Source organism: Pteropus alecto, unplaced genomic scaffold (assembly GCF_000325575.1).
Source record: "Pteropus alecto unplaced genomic scaffold, ASM32557v1 scaffold121, whole genome shotgun sequence".
In the NCBI taxonomy this organism is placed as follows: Eukaryota; Metazoa; Chordata; class Mammalia; order Chiroptera; family Pteropodidae; genus Pteropus; species Pteropus alecto.
In genome coordinates, this window is record NW_006434369.1 from 10533460 (window position 1) to 10554165 (window position 20706).

At 36.9% G+C, this 20706-nt stretch overlaps 1 protein-coding gene across 2 annotated transcripts in view; it reads right to left on the reverse strand.

Moving 5' to 3' along the window:
- LOC102877728 (glucosaminyl (N-acetyl) transferase 2 (I blood group)) overlaps nt 1–20706 on the reverse strand; it is an 80718-nt gene that overhangs the window by 16855 nt on the left and 43157 nt on the right. The gene's annotated exons all lie outside the window — the stretch shown is intronic.

Genomic DNA, 20706 nt, shown 5'->3' on the forward strand with positions numbered 1-20706 from the left:
GGACTCTCCAGCTCACATCTGATGATTCATAGCTTGCTATCCAACTAATGTTCTTATCTCTGTAGCTGTGTAGGAATAACAAGTCTGTGTAAAACTGCTTGTTACAATGAGAGCTCAGCCTTTGGATAGGAATCCGCTGAGCAGGTGCCGGCATCAATAAGTGCTGCTTCCTGCTTATAGCCTAGGAGTCCCATCTCTCTGTTCAAGAATCCTATAATGGTGCTGATAACGCCAAGGTCACGAGTTCTACAAAACAAACCTGTAAGACCAGGTCTGGAAATTCCTCCCCGCTTGCAGCCCCTCACACGGAACTCCCCCTCTCCCTCCTGAGTCATAAAGCACACATGAAACCTCAGACAAAGGAATCACGCGCCCCTTGCATGGACACTGCAAGGGTATATAAGCTGTAAGAAGTCTAACCAAGGGGAGATCGTGCTTTGGGTCTGTCGAAAGCCTCACGCTCTCCGCCAGTATTAAATTCTCCTTCCTCTAACAAAGTTGTCTGAGCGTCCAGTTTCCTCCTTTGGATGTCGCTTCCTGCAACACTGCTAGTTCTGTTTAAGGGGTTCTCTACCAGGCATCGCAGAACTCAAGCAGCCAAAAAATGGCTATTAGTTTTCCTCTGTAACCTTCCTTAAGTTACTCTGTTTTCCTGAAAGTATGAAGTTTTGTGAGTAAAGTATGAAACAATTATCAAATTCATTATGATTGTGTTGTTTCATGAAAGTTTGAGATTGAATGGCCTCTCCACTAAAAGGAGCAGTGCCTTTTATTTAAATGTTAATGCAAGCACCTGGAGGAAACAATGCACATTATAGTGTCTGCCCACTGGTTGGCAAACCATTCACTCAGAGTGGCAGTACTCTGGGGGAACTACATCAGGCAAGCTTGATTTCTGGCATGAATAGGAGAGAAGTTCTCTCACATAAGACTTTTTTCAGGTGTTTCAGGAATACCATAATGTTTAAACAAACATCAGAACACCATCTTTTGATATATAATGGAGCCATCCTCATACAAGTGTCTAAATAATTAGCAAGTACTCTGCAAATTGTTGAACAAAAGGGAAGGAAGGAAGGAAGGAAAGAAGGAAGGAAGGAAGGAGGGAAGGAAGGAAGGAAGGAAGGAAGGAAGGAAGGAAGGAAGGAGAAAGGAAAGAAGGAAAGATTCTGAAGTAATGTTTTCAGACTTTAGCATATAGCAAAACTTCCCGGAGGACTAGTTAAAAATAAAGACTGCTGGGTCCTATACCCAGAGGTTCTTCTTCTTTTTTTTTTTTTTAATCGAGATTTAACATTTAACATTAGTTTCAGGGGAAGAACACAGTGATTTGATAGCTGTATATATTGTGAAATGATCACCACAGTAAGTCTAGTTAACATCTAGTAAATGACAACTGATTTTCAGTTGAGCCTTAACTAATTTCCAATCTACTGGCAGTTTTTCAAACCTTCTCTGGCTTATTAGAGTGTTGCTTTCCTTTGCTGGCATTGCCCTAGCTCAGGTGCTCCACGTCTCTCACCAAGACTATTTTAATTGCTTGCAAATCAGTCTCTCTGACTCTGGTCTGCCCACTACATTGGCAATACCACCAGATGGCTCTTTCTATAACCAGTGTTAACCTGTTGCTCTTCTATGTGGGGGATGTGGATGACTTTGAACCATCCACTTGGTGTCTGTTTCTTCGAGCCACTTTGAGATGCCTACCAAACACTCAGCCTATGACATATGAAAGGAAATTCAGACTTATATTATCCCAGACCTCTCTGGCTGGTGCCCATTCCACCTCTTACTAGAATTCTGACTCCTTACTCCATTTCTCATTTTACATCGCTGCTTCTGCTCCCCCTAAATCCAGCTTAATGTCTATCTCCTCCTTCAAAATCTTGACTCTAAACTGGCATTTTTTTTCTCTCTTTTGCTTCGGATTGTCATTAATCAAGCCCCAGCCATCTCTTTGTAATTCTGGCTGGGTCCATCAGTTTGCTGCAGATGACAGTCCAGCCAGGATGACACCAAAATGCTAATCATGCCCATGAGGATATTTTGCAATCTTGTCCCCAGAGTACAAAAAGCCCATAAACCACATCTGATTGGTAGGCCTGTTTGGTTTGACCCCCATAAAGGGGGCCGTGGAACACTGAGGAAAACATATTTCCCATGAAAGTCTGGATTGCCAGTGTCCCTTGACAACAATTCACTGGGGCTTCAGGCAGCCAGAGGCTCTCCCGATGCCCTGGTCCCCACTGCGCTTCACTCAGTCCTATTGTCTGCCTGACCCTATCGACACGTAGTTTTGCAACACTGGGTTTGCAGGCCTCATCTTTCAACACTGCTCACCTCATCTTTCATCACTGTCCACACACACCCAGCTGTCCTGTCACCCTTTGGGTAATTCCTAAATTGACCTTTTGTTTCCACCTAGTTCCCCATACCTTGGTTTATGCAAATGTCTTCTATGAAAAAAACAAGCTCAAAATAAATCCTGGGGATGTAATGTAAAACATGGTGACTATAGTTAATAATACCATATTTTATATTTGAAAGTTGCTAAGAGAGTAAATCTTAAAATTTCTCATCTCAAGAAAAAGAAATTTGTAACCATGCGTGGTATTAGATGTTAACTAGCCTTATTATGGTGATCATTTCGCAATATATGCAAATATCCGATCATCACATTGTACACCTGAAACTAGTAAAATGTTATATGTCAATTATATCTCATTTAAAAAGAAAAAGAAAAAAAACCAAGCTCGAACTTGTTAGGAACTACAGTCACTAAAGTTTAAATCCTAAGATAGCCTTTCCTCTTAAAAAAAGTTTAAAAATAGACTTGTATAGAGATTTCCCATATAGTATCTGCCCCTCTCCTCTTTTTATACCTATTTAGCTGCCAGAGGTTTAGAAAATGATAACACCCAGTGGTAGAGAAGGTATAGGAAAATGTGGGTCTCAGATCTGCCAGTGGCAGTATAAACGAGCACAATTTTTCGAAGAACAATAGGACACTCTGCTTCAAAACCCTTAAATATGTGTATATCCTTTGACTCGGCAGTTCAGGGCATTGGAATTTATTCTAAGGAAGTTATTTGTGAATTATTATTTGAGAGGCAGTATAACAGAGCAGTTAAGAGGACAGACCCTGATACTAAATTGCCTGGGTTCAAGTGCCTGCTCTGCAATTACTAGCAATGAGACCACTGACAGGCGACCTAATCTCTCTGTTGCTCAGTTTCCTTGTCTGTAAATGAGGGTAACGACAGTACCTCATGGAGTTGCTATGAATTGCACCATATCCTTAAAACATTCTGAATGGTGCTCGGTACATAGTAAGTTGCTGTAAATGTATTGGTCATCATTAATTACCAATTTTATTCATAAAACAATTAACTATTATTACTGGTAAGACCTCATAAATGCCCATAATTTGAGGCTTTGCTAAATAAATTATAGCGCATTCAAATGATGCTATGCTACAGAGCTATTACAAATTATAGCGAAGAATTCTTCATGACATGGAAAAATAATGACATACTGTTATGTTACATGAGGAGAGCCAATTATAACAGTAAGAACGTGTAACTATATATGCTTTGATATAAAAACAAAGACTGAAATACACTAAAATATTGTCTCTGAGTATTGAGTTTATTAAGGATTTTTATTTTAGTCTGTATTTTTCTTATTTTTTAAATGCTACTGTTATGACCACCGGGAGGTAGGTAGCTATTTTAAAAGTTGCTTCACTACTGTTAAATTTCTTTTATAATGAAAGTTAAATATGCATTCCCAAAATTAACTAGAAAAATATGTTTTAAAAAAGATTGCAATAAATATCTTACTTTATCAAATGTTTCCACTAAAAAAGAATATATTTTGATTTGTTGTGGTAGACTGCAAAAAATGCTCATGAATGAATTCATTCCACTGCTTTATGAATGCCTTCATTCAATATGATTTTGAAACTTTTCCATCATGGTGTAGAAAATGTTTTTCCACCGCTTGAATCTGGCTCTGGCTATGTGACTGGCTTTGACCAATGGAACATTAGCAAATGTGACACAAGCAGAGACATAAAAACCATTCATTGATTAGGGTTTGCACTACCCTGAGGCTGCCGAGTGAAGCAGCCCTGGAGAGCCCACTAGGGAACGGGGGACCACATGGAAAGAAGCCTGGGTCTGGCAAGTGATGCCATCAAGCCCATCCAGCCCTAGTAGAGCTGTGACGCTGGTCTGAAGAACACACAGAATCAGGAAAAACTTTCTTCAAGTTACTAAGTTTTGAAAGTTTTTTTCCTCCTAGCAAAACCTTATCTGATTTTTGGGGGGATGCAAATGCTAGGGAATGACTGCGGGTAAAGTCAACGAAATAATCAATTCCATTCTTCAGTTTTTATCTCTAACTTGACCCTTCACCTTTATCAGTGTTCCCCACTCTGGCTACACTGCAGAATCATCTGTGGAACTTTAAAAAAGTACAAATGACTGTGCCCTATCTCCCCTTATTCTGAATTAATGGGTCAGTGGTGAGGCCCAGAAATTGGTATTTTAAAAAATGCCCTACATAATGGTGATATGTAGCCGGGGTTGAGAACACCTGTTCTCTATAGAATATTTTATTTAACATCCCTTTATAAGAATAATACTTTTTTGCTTCTAAAACACTAAGTATTATGCTTCAGAAAGGAGAGATTTTATTTTTCGCCAAATAAAGCAATGTTATTTCTAAGCTTTGGAGATTTTAAAAGTACAAAGTTTCAAGGAAGAGACCAATTGTTTATTTTCCAACTCCCCCAAATTAGCTAGTGTTAAGCATCTTAGCATATTTAATCTTTACTTTTTTTCTTTACTTGTAAATCTTTACTTTTTTTCTCTTAAAAATATTCTATAATTTGTGAAAAATTGAAGGGTGTTATTAGAATGGATTCAAATAATGCATGAAAGTACAAAGAACAAAAATGAAAGTTTTCTTAAAAAGCCAAAACTCTACAAAATCTTACACCTGCAAGTAACAGTCATTAAGAAAACAGTTCATGAAGCATCTTTTCCTACAAATAAATACTTCTCTGTTACCTTAAGGCTACAACATAGGTATTAACTACTTGGCTAACCTATATTGAATACAATATAGGTTATAATCTTTTATAAATGGCCTTTACCATTGATACATATGGGTTAGGTTTCCTTAAATTAAATGAATTTGGGCATTGCTATGTATATGTTGACCACTTGGACAGTTTTATCAGTTCAAAAAACTGTTTCCTTAAGACTTAAGTTTTATTAGATTACAGAAACTGAGGAGATTCTGTTATTTGCAGCATGTGAACATCAAGTGATAAGTTTTCTTTGTGTTTGTTCACAGTTTGAATTAGGTATTTGCATTTCAACTGGAATTTCCTAGATCTGATGTGACTGTTTCAAATAAAAGTATTTACAGTATTGATTTGCTTTCTCACTATATTACATGAGAAGGGGTTTCATGGCTTGTCCTTCCTTATTAGAATCCACAGAACATATCGTGCCCTGTATGGCTTTGCCTGTTGTCTGGGGAGAGATCCTTAATGACACCATTAGACAAATTTTCACCTTGTCTCGCACACAGTGCCTTCCTCATCTTCAAAACAAGGCACGAAGCTACACCCAGTTGGATATAAATCAAGAATTCATGCGCAAATTGTAAAACATTCCTTCCAATTCCACATAAAAGCAGCCAAATAAAAATTGTGTTTGCTTAGGACTCTTGTCTAATTTTAACCCTTATTTACAACCCAAGACAGGTCCAAAGGAGTTAAAGGTCAGTGGTAAATTCCATTTGTTGCTTTATGTGCTGGAGTATATATAGGTTGCTAATTCTGGGGAATAAGTGCCTATCTTATATGTAGCAAGCCTAATCTTTTTACACAAAACAGCAGATGCAGTTCTTCTGTTTACACTCGTCTTCTGCAAATATAAGAAACATCTAGATGAACTTTAATAAGAGGAGAAACATGGGAGAAAGAGCCTTGCGATATGCCTCGAATATGTGGATACCCTTTGCTGGGTCCTGACTCTGTGACCCCTGACCCCACAGAGTTTGCAGTATGTTTTAGAAATATAGGAAGCGACAGGATAGGCCTAACATTTCTTCCTAAAACATTTATTTAACCTGAATATTTTGTTGAAAAGAACTGGACTACAATTAGAAATTATATAATGAAAACCATTAACAAAATGAAAAGACCTACTGAATAGGAAAAGATATTCTCCAATAATACATTCGAAAAAGTGTTAATATCCAAAATATTTAAGGAACTCATACAACTTAACACGAAAAAAACCCAAACAATCCAAGTAAAAAATGGGCAGAGGACTTGAATAGACATTGTTCCAAAAGGGACATGTAAATGGCCAATAGACATATGAAAAGATGCTCAATATCAATAATCATCAGGGAAATGCAAATTAAAAACACAATGAGGTATCACCTCATACCTGTCAGAATGGCTAGCATCAATAAATCAACAAACAATAAGTGTTGGTGAGGATGTGGTAAAATGTAAACCCTTGTGCACTGTTGGTAGGATTGAACATTGGTGTTGCCACTGTGGAAAACAGCATAGAGGTCCTTAAAATTAATTAAAAATAGAACTACCATACAACCCATCGATGCCACTTCTAGGTGTTTTTCCAAACAAAACACCAATTTGAAAAGATATATGTACCCTATGTTTATCGCAGCATTATTTACAACAGCCAAGAAGCAAACTTGGAAGCAAACTAAGTGTCCATCCACAGACAACTGGATAAAGAAGATGTGGTACATATATACAATGGAATATTATTTAGCCATAAAAAAAAGAAATCTTGCCATTTGTGGTAACATGGACAGACCCAGAAGACATTATGCTAAGTGAAATAAGTCCAACAGAAAAGACTAAGACCGTATGATATCATTTATATGTGGAACCTAAAAACACAAAATAAATGAACCAAACAAAACAGAAACAAACTCATAGATACAGAGAATGAATTGATGGTTGCCAGATGGGAGAAGGGTTGACGGACTAGGTAAAAAAGGTGAAGAGATTAAGTACAAATTGGCAGTTAAAAAATAGTTATGGGGATGTAAAGTACAGCATAGGGAATATAGTCAATAATATTGTAATAACTATGTATGGTGTCAGGTGGGTATTAGATTTATTGGAGTGATCGCTTTATAAGTTATACAATAGCTAATTACTAGGCATACACCTGAAACTAATATAATGTTGTATGTCAATTACAATTGAAAAAGAAAAAAATATTTCATTACATAACCACACAAAAACAGGCAAAACTAATTGGTACAGCCACTATGGAAAACAGTATGGGGTTTCTCAAAAAACTAAGAATTGATCTACCATATGATCCAGCAATCCCTCTACTGGGCATTTACCCCAAAGACTTGAAAACTCATATCTGAAAGGACATTTGCACACTGATGTTCATAGCAGCATTATTCACAGTGGTCAGGACAAGGAAGCAACTGAAGTGTCCTATGATAGACGATTGGCTAAAGAAGCTGTGATACATGTATACAATGGAACATTACTCAGCCTAAGAAGATATGAAATATTGCCTTTTGCGACAACATGGATGGACCTCGAGATAATCATGCTAAGCGAAATAAGCCAGACAGAAAAAGTTGAAAAGTGGGATATAAACCTAAAAGCAACAAATGAACAGGACAAAAAAACAGAGACTCATGGACATGGGGGGAGGAGGGGGTAGGTAGATGGGGTAAAGGGGATCAAATATATGGTAGCTGGACTTTGGGTAGTAAATACACAATAGAATATACAGATGTTAAATTATAATGTACACCTGAAAATTATATAATTGAATTAACCAATGTTATCCCAATAAACTTAATTAAAAAAAAAAAAACGGGCAAAACTAATTTGTGGGGTTGAAGTGGTTGTCACTTTTGGAAGTAACTGGAAGGTTGCACAGGGGATTCCTGTAGTACTAGTGGTAACATGATTTCTTGTGCTGCTTACTCAGGTAAGGGTCAGTTTGAAATTTCAATGATCTCTTCAATTCTGGTATGTATAGTTTTCTTTATGTATTTTGTATTTCAATAAAAGATTTAAGAAGGCTATAGAGTGGACAGGACGGTGATATTTACATAAATTTATAAAATAAAACCTGAGACTTCACAGAAAAGTTGGCCCCTTCAGCTCCTTGCTCTCACCTCCTTCCCCTTTCTCAGGGTCATTTTAGGGATTGCGGTGTCAGCTTTTAGTATCCAGTTTTCCAGTTTTGAGTGCTTGACCTTTAAGCACTTGGATACTGGTATTTTCTTTTGTGCATTATTTATTTTAATACTTTAGAAACTCTGAATTATGAGCATCTTTTGATGAAGACCACTGACTAATATATTCAATTTATAGGAAAAGATAAACCCTTGAGCCTTCTACAAACCTAAACAGATCCTCTTCTGTAGGACTTCTGATAAGAAATCATATTGGGGGTTTGTGGCAAGCACATTAGGATTCTCTCATACAAACTGATTGATTGAAAAGACTCCTGATGGAAAGTTTTGTGACTCTGTCACATGTGTTTCCGGAATAAAAGTGGAACATGTTTTGGTTATTCTTATTCTTTCAATTAAATTTGTGATGTTCCTACTATTTATTCTGAATCACAGATACTGGCAAATCCAAGGCAACAAAAGCATACCAGATGATGCTTAACAACGATATGATTATATGCTATATTTACTTTTAGTTTATTACTGCAAATGAATATTACCAAAAATAACCCTACTTTTGTAAATAATAAGAGGTCCAAATGATTTATTATTTATGGAGAATAATAAATAATTAATATGGGACAAGAAAAATGAGCCAAATGGAACCAATATTGAACAGATATGAAAGCTGTCAGAGGAGCTATATGAAGCCACCATTTATACCTTGGAACACACAAAGGAATTCTGTAAAAGAAAGGCATGCTAGGAAGCTGCTTTTTCCAGACTCCAAAGGCTATATATACTTTAGTTCCATTTTGTGACATTCTGGAAGAAGCAAAGCCATAAGGATGAAGAACGGGTCAAGATTTGCCCAGAGTTTGAAGGAGGCACGAGCAGTGTGACCACAGGGAGCAGTGTGAGGGGATTTTTGGAGGCAAAGGAATTGTTCTTGATTGTGATGGTGGATGCATGACTATGCAATTGTCAAAGCACATGGGACTGGATACCAAAGAGAATAAATTTTACTGCAAATAAATTTAAAAATAAAAAGGGAAACTGCTTCAAATTTAACAACAAATGTAACAGAATGAATCTTCATGATAAATGAATAAATTTTAATTCTATCTTGTAGTATACATATAAAACTTTTCATTTGAGAAAAATTAATATTCGCTCTTTAAAAAAATGAATTCTGAACATTTTTTATAGAATCCTGTCACAAAACCCATTTTTAAGTATTAGATAACATACATACCAAAATATTGTTACTATCCTTTGCTCCAATATCTAGGGTATTTCAGAGAGAAATTGTGAGAAGCACTAAATATATAAAGACTGTTGTATCATGACTCAGAAGTCCTATCTTTGTGACCCAGTCCAGCTGCTAAATCATGTAACCAAACAAGTCATTTCACCTTCCTAGGCTTGGTTTGTCTAATCTTAAATTATGAGAATATCCCTTCCAAGTCCAGAGCGAAGTTGCCCATTCCACTTCATAAAATTATTCTGTGATTCTTGAAGTAGCCATTCTAAGTTTCTATTCCTTCCAATATCTTACACTACAAAAAAAAAAAAAAACAACAAAAAACCGTCACCACATTCAGTAGGCATTTTCTGTGTGTCAGGATTGGTACTATAGGGTTCAGAGTTATGGTTCTAGATTTATAAGTTACTAGTTACAGAGTTATAGCATAGTTACAGAGTTACTACTTCATTCATTGTTCATGACACACGCCTACTTTCCCCCACAACCAAGAGATTATTAATCCTTGGCTGAAGAAACTCAGTTTGAAGAATTGAAGGGACTTGCCCAAGATCGCAAGCTAGAAGAAGCCATGATTTGAGCCTCCCACCCTCTGAGGGACAGGGGCCCACACTCTTCATCCTACAACAGTGGACCACTGGAGGACTCTAAAGGTAAATGAGGCCATGTCTATTTCATTTGGCACACTCCTTACTGTGCATGTCCCTACTGGGACACAACGGATGAAAGCTGATAGGGTGACGGGCAAAATGTTCCTCGCCGAGACACCTGTTTCAACCTGGTTTAGGTGCCTCCTCATTCTGGTGGAAATAACGCATTTTTTTTTTTTTAAATTGGGGCAGAGAGAGGAGATTCAGATTATTTGGAAATTGTGGGTATCCTCAAGAGTCAAGATATCAACACTGACACAAGATTGTTGTTCGCCACCTGCGTTTCCTACTATTTAAATATATGAGTTGATGCACATGGGACAATCTATCTCACTAACCAGTGTCATATTCTCATTTACTCTGCTCCTTTCATATGCCCAGCAGGATGAGTCTTAGTAGTATTGGAAGGTGGTTCTAGAAAATCTTCCAGATCCTTTGTAGTAATCTCAGAAGCCTCTGTATTTTGTGAGATTGCATTTTTCGAGCCCATGTTGTCTCTTAACGAGGGCAACTGGGTAGAAGAAAAACAACGAACAGTTATTAGTATTTACTAGGTGCCATGAACCATTCTAGGAACTCAAAATATATTAATACACATTACTGGTTTACAATGGTAGGTACTATTACCATCCCCGTTTTACAAATACAGAAACTGAAATTCAGAGAGATTACATAATTTGCTTCAAATCATATACACTAGAAATCTGCAAAGCTGGATTTGAAGCAAAGTGGTCCCGCTCCAGTGAGCCCTCGTCCCTCCCACACAGCTAATATACTACACTAGCTTTAGTCTAGCTCAGCACTGATAGACAAAATACTCTCCAGAAATGAGGGCAAATGTGTTATATTAAAACAATCAGACAAATGGGGATATTGTGTAAGTACTCAGCACCCAATTTACTTTTTTGGTTAAAATTTTAGAGCACAAAAATCACTTCCACATACTGCCTGTGGTGATTGTCCTGAGTTCGAAGTCATGGCAGCAGTGGAGGCTGGCATCCAGACATGAACATAGTAACAGTGACAAAGAGAAATTTATTGCCCAGAGGCCATTTATCCTACTGCTCCATTAATCCTACTGGTCACAGTGTAATATAAATAGGAAAGTCATAACATTAATATACCATAGAGAGGGAAAGCAGGGAGGAGTGGAGATGGTAATAGAATTAACGATAGCTGAACTGGGAGATATGTACCTTCATTGTATTGTAACTCTCAAAACAATCTCATGAAGTTGGTATTGTCTCTACTTTACAAATGGGTAGACTGAAACTCACAGTAGGAACAGTTAATTGCTCAAGATTACATAGTAGGTAAATGAAACCAAAGTCTGTCTGTCTCTAAAATGTTTGTTCCTTTTATTACATGCTCCAGAGTTGAAGCAGAATAACTCAGAAACCTATTTTGAGATTGCCTAGCCCCATTTCTTCCTTTTACAGAGGAAGGAAATGAGACCCACAGAGTTTAAATGACATGCTCAAGGTCAAACAGCTAGTGAAAGACTGGGGCTAGAACCTAGAAAATAATTTTGTGGTGTGCATATCTAGGTCAGTGGCCCCTTTTATACGATGCAGTGGCTAGAGTTTGAAGTACTTATAAAAAGGAAGATAAAACATTCATACATGGCTTATAATACTTACTGCTTGTTTGCTTAATCTACTGTTCTTAGCTGGGCTGTATGAAATGTTTAAAAAAACCAAAGTTGATAAACTACTATCCCAATCCTTGAGTACCTTTTGGGATAATCTGAAATTCATGTCCTTAGAGTTACCCAGAGATTCTTTTGGTCCTCTACAAACATCTTTGAAAAGAAATATTAGCAAATCATAGTCACTGCTATGAGACACATTATTCTCCAGATATATATTTTTTGGAGGGTGAAGCGGAATCAATACTGCCTAATGCACAATTCTTGTTTTTTATTAAATTCTTAAATACCTTCCAAATTCTCTCTGTGTCCTAAAACCAAAATTAACTGAGGCTCAGCTTGGTTAAGTAATTTTTCCTGTATCAGAAGAACTGGTAAGTGGCAAGGCCGGGATTTCTGAGTCCATATTCTCTCCTCCACATCACCCTGCACGATCAGAGAAATCTCATGCAAAGCTAGAGCTTGATACCTGGGGAATCTCAGATTAAATTACATATGTGAAAAATTAACAAGATGATTGAACCTAATAAAGAAGCCTCTATAAGAACATTGGTAATGGAAAATACATCAGGATTTGGCTGAAGGAAAAATATCTTCATGTCAATTACAAAGTCAAACTCAGAGACTCGTAAAATAGTAAGACTGCCATTTTGTCCCCCCCCCTTTTTTTTTAATATAGGAAGTAGAATATTCAGCACCAAGAATAAATGAAAAAGGTACCTCTAAACACTGTACATTGAACAGTTTATGCCACTAATCAATTTACTGCTCTTAGTAAGGTACTCTTCCCATTCTCCCTACAGGAAAAGGAAGGCCGAGAGACTAGAAATCTTAACGAGCAGAGTTCTGATTCTTGCTTCTAATGCTTGAAGAACTTGTGCTTGTAGATTCTATTTGTCCATTAAAAAAAAAAAAAAAAAAAAGGAAGAAGAAATATATCCTAAAAGTTTAAGCTGCTTAGAAAGATCTTCATTTTTCAGGAAATCGTTATTTTAGGATATGGAGAAAGCCTGTCTAGAATATTGGATTTTACATTTCCTTTGAAAAGAGGAAGCTGCTCATTTCTGAAAATTAGAGTCGACTCAGTGATTTGTTATAAATTTTAAATTTTCTTGCTTTGAATTTGGTTAGTATGTCGATGGTTGTTGAAACTGGCTGATGGGCACAAGAGATTATTGTACTATTCTCAGTGCTATTGTATATTTGTAAATTTCATAAGAGAGTTTAAATACTATCCCTGTGTCATTAGCTAGGAGGAACATTTGTTTCAACATTGAGGAAGCTGAACACCTGAAATGGGAAATATGTGGCTGGGCCAGCAAAAACCTGTGTGGAATGATTATGAAAAAGCTCTTGCCTTTCTTTCTAATCTTGGCTAGGTTGATTTCCTTTTCCAAGAAATTATACTATGTTCTGAACAGAAACCTTATGTCCTTTCTATTACATGATAGGGTTTTAAAAAATAAAACAATTATTAATCCCAATTCCTGTTCCTTTCATGTGATGTGGTCTCAAAAATTGAGTCCTGAAGACACCATTGATATCCTTTGCATTTTTAAGGAAACACTCTTTTTATGCATAATACATACTTCACACCATTATTCTGAGGACCAAGTGAGGCTTTTTAGTAGTTTCAAAAATTGCAACGATAATATTAAGGGAAATCAAAATTATAAAGAATAAATACCAGTCCCAACATGTCAAACTGATTAAATTTTCTTATACTGCCTACTCTTCCTCTTTGGATATATTTACAGCTAGTTTTACATGGTTGGGATGCCACAAAAAGATGTAGAATCCTTTTGTACTGAAAAGAGATTTAACGTAATTTGATTTAACACCTTTAGGATCTCATTAATTTAGGAATACTAGGCTAATTTAGCTTTTCTTAATATATATTCATATTAATAACACTTAACTCCACACTTTACAACATTTTTTTTCATTTAATTCTCAAAACAACCTTACTAAGTAGCCATCGTTATTGTGACTGTACAGATAAGGAGTCTGAAGTTTGAGGGTACATAAAGTCACAGAGCTAGTGAGGGCAAAGCTAAAATTCATCATCAGGTTAGTTTTACTCCAAAATCCAGAGTATTTCCTCAATATGAGTACTTCCAAAACATCAGTCATTTGTACACCACTTTCATGATATCCACTTTATGCAATCAATACCATAAAGCTTTTCTTTATACAAACTCACTTTCATTTTTACTGGTGGCTGCCTGTTGCTCTCAGTCAAGGAGAGTCTCTGATGGAAATAAACAGAACAGATTGACTGCAAATCTATAAACATGCCCTTCTCTATAAAAGATGGTCTATGTCAGCAGTTTTCAAAGTGTACTTTCTAAACAGAAACATCAGTATCACCTGAGAACTTGTTAGAAACACAAATCCTGGGGGCTGCTTTAAATCTGTGAATTAGCAAACCCTGGGGGGGGGGGCGGAGGGAGGGAAGTAGGGCCCAGCAATCTGTGTTTTAATAGGCCCTACAGCAGATTCTGAGGTATGCTCTGTCTGAGAAACAGCACTATATACATTATCTCATTTAATGCTCATAACTTCTCTGGGAACTAAGTACTATTTATTATTCCCATCATCACAGGTGGGTAAACTGAGGCTCAGCATCAACTAAGGCCAATATCACATAATTAGAGAAAAATGGGGGCCAGGACTTAAACTATGCTTGTCTGGACCCTTTTCCTAGTATCATGGGGACTCAAAGTGAGATGGAAGGAGATGCTATTTTAGTGCTTCAGAGAAACAGATGTTAAAGAGATTATTTAGACATTGATTATAGATCTATTAAGACTTTGATATACAATTAATAACTTATTTTACTTTTTTAACAGTCATTGAATGCAATCTATGTTTTGTTTAAAAAAAATATATTGCTTCTAGAAAAGATTTGTCTTATGCAATTGGTAGAATGTTGGGAGGTTGAATGAAAATTGGAGAAATGGTCTTGCCAGTTCTGAACTGGTAGCTACATTAATCTTTTCTGCTAGAATTAAATTCATGTTAATTCAGCTTAGTGGATGTTTACCAATTGTAATGGTATTTATACTTAATATATTCATATATACTTTAATCCAATTTTTCTTATCTTGTATAGTGTTGTTCTAGAGATTAGGAATTAAAAGCTAGTTAAGAGCAGGGTTCCCAGATTATTTTCTTTATGAAGGGGTGGGGCACAACAAATCTTTGGGCGTAGATTCCCCAATAAAGAAGATGATCCAAATGTTACAGCACAGTCAATGACTGGAGGCATCATAAATGATCCTTCAAATGCCTATAGCTTCAGTATAGTTTAATTACGTCAAAACTCTTAACCTGCTTAAGTTTTCTCTACCAAGAGGGCAGCATTTGATGATGTAGACACAATAGTTTAGGTACTCAAGAGCCAGGACAAATTGTACATTATAAATCTTCCCCAAATTACTGGCCCGAAGAGTGCCTAGAGCCCTTTACCAAAGAGGTAAAACAAGTCAAACAGTCCCAACTCACTAATACAATATTCTGAAAATCATGTCGAAATTTATTATGCCTATTTAGTATTATCTGGCTGCATAAAAATGTCATTTTAAAATTGTTAAATAGAAATGAAAATATCTGTTTTGTGTAATTTTTCCTTCAACTAGAATTTATCTCCATGTTGATAAAATAAATACGAGTGTGGATTGTCTGATGGCCACAGAAAAACAGCTTTATTGCAGACCTGAATGTTCTAATGACGTTCATTAAGACCTGATCTACAATCCATCAGTGTTTATCATTCTTGGTTGTTGGTACAATCAGTATGATTGAATAAATACATCCTTTGTGGTTCTACAAACTAAATTCTAAATTTGGGCTGATGTACAGAGAACACAATGCATATGGTCATATGCTGCACAATGATGTTTCAGTCAACGACATCTACTGACATTGTAGCCATCCTAAAGTCCTAGTACAAAGGTTGTGGTTGAGATGACCAACAAGGCTGTGGTTGAGATGACCAATATCCTTAATCTGGATGTGGCTGAGGATGCCACTGAGGAGCTCCTGGAAGTGGTTCCTGAGGAACTGACAAATGAGGACTTGTTGGACTTGGAACAGGAACACATAGTTAAACAAGAAGCAAGAGAAAAAGAAATTGCAGAAGAACAAGAAAAACCTCCAAGAAAATTCACGATGAAGGGTTTACATAAGCTTTTGCAGATCTCAGCAAGCTCCTTAAAAAATTTGAAAACATGGACCCCAACACCAAAAAGTTTTCATTAATTGAAAGAAATGTTTGTAAGCACTATCTGCTTACAAACAAATCTATAATGACAAAAAAAAAAAAAAAAATGCAAACCACCATGGACATATTTCCGAAAAGAGTGACACCTCTTTTAGAAGAGCCTTAGGCAGGTCCTTCAGGAAGTGTTCCAGAAGAAGGCATTGTTATCACAGGAGTTGACAGCTCCATGCCTGCTATTGTCCCTGAAGACCTCTCAGAGGGACAAATGTGGAGGTGGAAGACAGTGATACTGATGATCCTGACCCCACGAAGGCCTAAGCTAATGTGTATGTGTCTTAGTTTTTAACAAAGAAGTTTAAAAATGAAAATAAAATTTAAAAAGTTTTAAATAGAAAAGAGCTTATAGGATAAGGATATAAAGAAAGAAAATATTTTGTACAGCTGTACAATACATTTGTGTTTTAAATAAATGTTATTACAAAAAAGCAAAAAGTTACAAATAATTTTAAAGTTTATAAAGTAAAAAAGTTACAGGAAGCTAAAGTTAATTTATTATTTGAAGAAAGAAAAATGTTTCAAATATAGTGTAGCCTAAGCGTACAGTGTTTATAAAGTCTGTAGCAGTGTATAGTAATGTCCTAACCTTCACATTCCCTCATCACTCACTGACTCACCCAGAGCAACTTCCAGTCCTGCAAGCTCCATTCATGGTAAGTACCCTATACAGGTGAGCCATTTCTTAAATCTTTGCAGCCTTATTCTTACTGTACTTTTTCTGTTTAGATATGTTTAAATACACAAATACTTCTCATTGTGTTATAATTGCCTGTGGTATTCAGTACAATAGCATGTTGTATGGGTTTGTAGCCTAGGAGCAATGGGCCATACCATGTAGCCCAGGTGTGTAGTAGGCTGTGTCATGCAGGTTTGTGTAAGTGAGCTCTATAATGTTCGCACAATGATGAAACTGCCTAATGCTGCATTTCTCAGAACATAGCCAAGTAGTTAAGAGAAGCATGCCTGTACTTTAAAAAAGACTGGGACTGATCCAGCCACACCCAGATTTAAGGCCCTTTGTAGAGAACACATACCTTCTAAATAGCTCAATGTTTACATTTGCTGAGAGCTACAACTGGAGAATGTTTCCAGCTTCTTTCCATTGTTGTCATATTTTAACCTTTCATTCCTTATACTCTTTTTTTTTTTTTGCTAATAGCTGAGGAGCAGTCTAGATTAAATTAAAACAGAAGAAGCCCACTGCATAAACTGCGAGCAGGCCAGGAATGGTACTAACATCAGGGTTGGAGGGATGCCAAGTTGTGGGAGGAACTCAAATCATGGGCAAATAAGGAGAAAACTAACTGGAGGTGTCCACATAGAATGCCAGTGCTTTCTCTTGGCATGAGATGCGACCACATGATGGGCCCAGGTTGACTACCTGGAAACCAGAGTTTCTAAGGAAAGACTGCTCTGTTAACATTTCAACTGGAACTCTAGAGTTTACTAATTCTACAAGGTCTTCCTGATATCTTTCCCTTAACTGATATTGGTTGTTGGCTTAGCTATTGTTGAATTATGCCTCCAGGCAATAATTTACCCACCGTTCATCAGAAATTACTACCACTCACTCATCCAGATATAAGACACTTTTATTCATTTCTCCGACCTCATAGCTATTCAGCCACTCCCCAGACCCAATCCACAACCATCCAGCAGTCTATATACCCTCCTAACAAGCACAGTGATAGGTGGTAGTGTGGGATAGTGATGGGGAAGACAAAGATAGATGTCACATTTCTGACCCTTAAGAAACCTAAAACTAAGGAGATAGAGCAGAGGAGATATTCACTTAGCAGGTAATTATAATTCAATGCTGGCAACAGTGGCATCAGGTATAGGAGAATCCAGGGTTGGAATACCAACCACCTGGGAGGTGGGTTATCAGAGATGGCCTCCAGAGTAGGTGACATCCAGTCAAATAGAGATAGTAAGAAGGGTATCCCAGAGAGGACATCAAAAAAGCTATCAAAAAAAAAAAAAATCAGGTGAAAGTTGCAGAAGCGTGTAGAGCCAAGGAGTTGTTGGAACATTAAGTATGAGGTATCACGTAAAAAGAAATGAGGGTAGAGAGATGGGGTGGGGAAGTGGCGGGGGGCGGGGAGTCAGGTCACAGAGGCCATGCCACACTAAGAGCTTCAACCTGACCCTCAGGATAATGAAAACCACTGTAAAGCTTTAAGCAAGGGAGCAACAGGTCTTCTCCCAGCCTATCTGAAAGTTCACTGCTGTTGGACTCCAGGAAGCAAAAGTTCCCTGGTGCCTTTGTCCCACAAAATTCCTGGGGCCTAGAATAAAAAACTTTTCAAAATAAGAGAAAAGTAGAGCTTTTAAAATTAACTCCCTAAATGTCTGCATATGATCTATTTAAATAAAATAACACATCTTGTGGTATTTTTTTCCTCACTTACAGACAACAGTGTTTAAAATAAGGACCACTTGTCTTTTTCTGTGTATTTTTGTAGTGAACTTTAAAAATATATATATAATAGTACTATTTTCCACATGTTTAATTAGTTTTATTGTCTATAAACTTAATCAAATATCTCTGGAGGGATATGTAAGAAAGCAATAATATTAGTCACTGATGGAGTAAAAATTAAAAAATTTTGAACCTTATAAATGTATTTCCTGTTTTTAAAAAATGCTAACTTTTTAAAATATATTTTAAAAATAGGAACAGATATATGGGGGCGGAAACATTTTTTTTTTGAGGGGTTGGAATGTGGGGTAATTAGCCCAATATACTAAAATTATACTGAAATCTGCCCAATATACTAAATAGTCATTAAATTTCATACTCAACCATTCAAATCCTGAAACTTAAATTCCAAGAATCATGTCTGTCTTCTTACAGAGGTACCCTCAGTACACAGAACAGTGCTTAGTATCACAAAGAGCTAAATAATAATATTTGTTGATTGCTGAAAATATAAATGTCAAAACAGTCTCTTTTTTTTTCCTGAAAACTTTTTGTCTATACTGTGTGAAGACAAAGTCCTCAACACACTGCTTGAGCCAGACCAACGCCTGTTCCAGATGGGACTGAGGAAGCTGGCACCGGAGCTCGTGTGGGGTGTGGTGATCAGTTCCAGCAAGGACACCTTCCTGTGACTCAAACTAGTGCAGCAGCCCACTAAGCCTCAGCATGCTCACTGTCTTCCAACACACGCGCACACACACACACACACACACTCTCACACACACACTGCTAACCTTATTTCCAGCTAAAAGTGGTAAGGTGGAGCTTACTTTCACTGCCCTCCTCATTTCCCCCACCTTTTACCCTTTCTCTTTTTGGGGATTCTGCAGGGGATTTGCTTTAGATATACAGGAAAGAAGAAAGGATTATTCTTTCTCTTCCTGGTGCAAGAGAAAAAGTTCAAATCTCAGGCCACACAAATCTAGGATCAGGTCCAAGCTTTGCCTTAAACAAGCTGTGTGAAGATGAGCATATTACTTCATATACCTCTAAGCCTTTTTTTCTTTACCTGTGCATTAGGATAACAACGATTATTTCTCATAATTAAAGAAATGATGTAGAATATAACATATCTGGCACAGACTACATCAACAAAAAATATCGGATGGCACATGTAGAATATTTACATGTTTTAAATAGTTATTTCTAAAAAATAAGGATGAATATTCACCACACTATAAGTATTGGTTCACTCCCCCTCCTACGAGTTTGTAATCTGACAATTTAGTATGTCTGAAAATAAACTGCTCAAAGGATAGCAGCATATGTCTCTGTCCCCGGCCACCTTGCCAGTCCTCGTTCTGCCTCTTTCTCTAAATAGATTTCTGTGGCTACCACTCTAGCTTAGCTCTTAGGAATGCTGAATTCTTGGGCACCTAATAACTGCTGTGAATGTGACTTTCGGATAAGAAGAGAGTTTCAAACAGCACTCAAATGTGTTAACAGTAATATTTACTACACATAAGAGCAGGGAGTTATTTCAAGAATGGCAGACATAGGGCCACCCTCACACAGGGCTGATATCCACAGTGCTGGTATAATAGTGGGAACTACTGTACTGGAGCCTTATTGGGAAGAGGTGTGCAGATTACACAGGTAATCTCAGACAACATATGGGAAACAGAATTTTGAAAAGAAACTCAGTCTTGAATCAAAGAGGGAGTTTGGTGCTGCTGCTATTGTTGTCATTGTTTTTATTATTATTAATAATAATTTTATTGCCTTCAGTTGCCTGGCATACATTAGACCAATTCCTAAATTATCATAAACAATAGAAAAGCATATAAACACAACAGGCTACAAACTGGAATTTCTAATAAAAATCTGTGACTTTAAAATTGGGAATTTACTTTGGATCCACTCCAGCTGGAATCTCTCTCTGTATGTTATGTTTCATTGTTACTCATTCTTCTAGGCAATAAAATATCAGACTAGATTTACTCAACCAAGTCAGTTGAGACCTGGGTATTTGTCCAGGTCATAGACTAGAGACATTTAAGCTGGAGTGATAATTTGTGAATTGTCCAAAGAGAATTCAAGGATTCTAAAAACAGCCCCATGAACTTTGAGCAATGACTGAGCATCAGTGTAATACTGTGTAACATCCTCTGAATGAAATACTACCTATTTCAACTCTTACATTGTAGCCGTGCTTATTGAGGACTG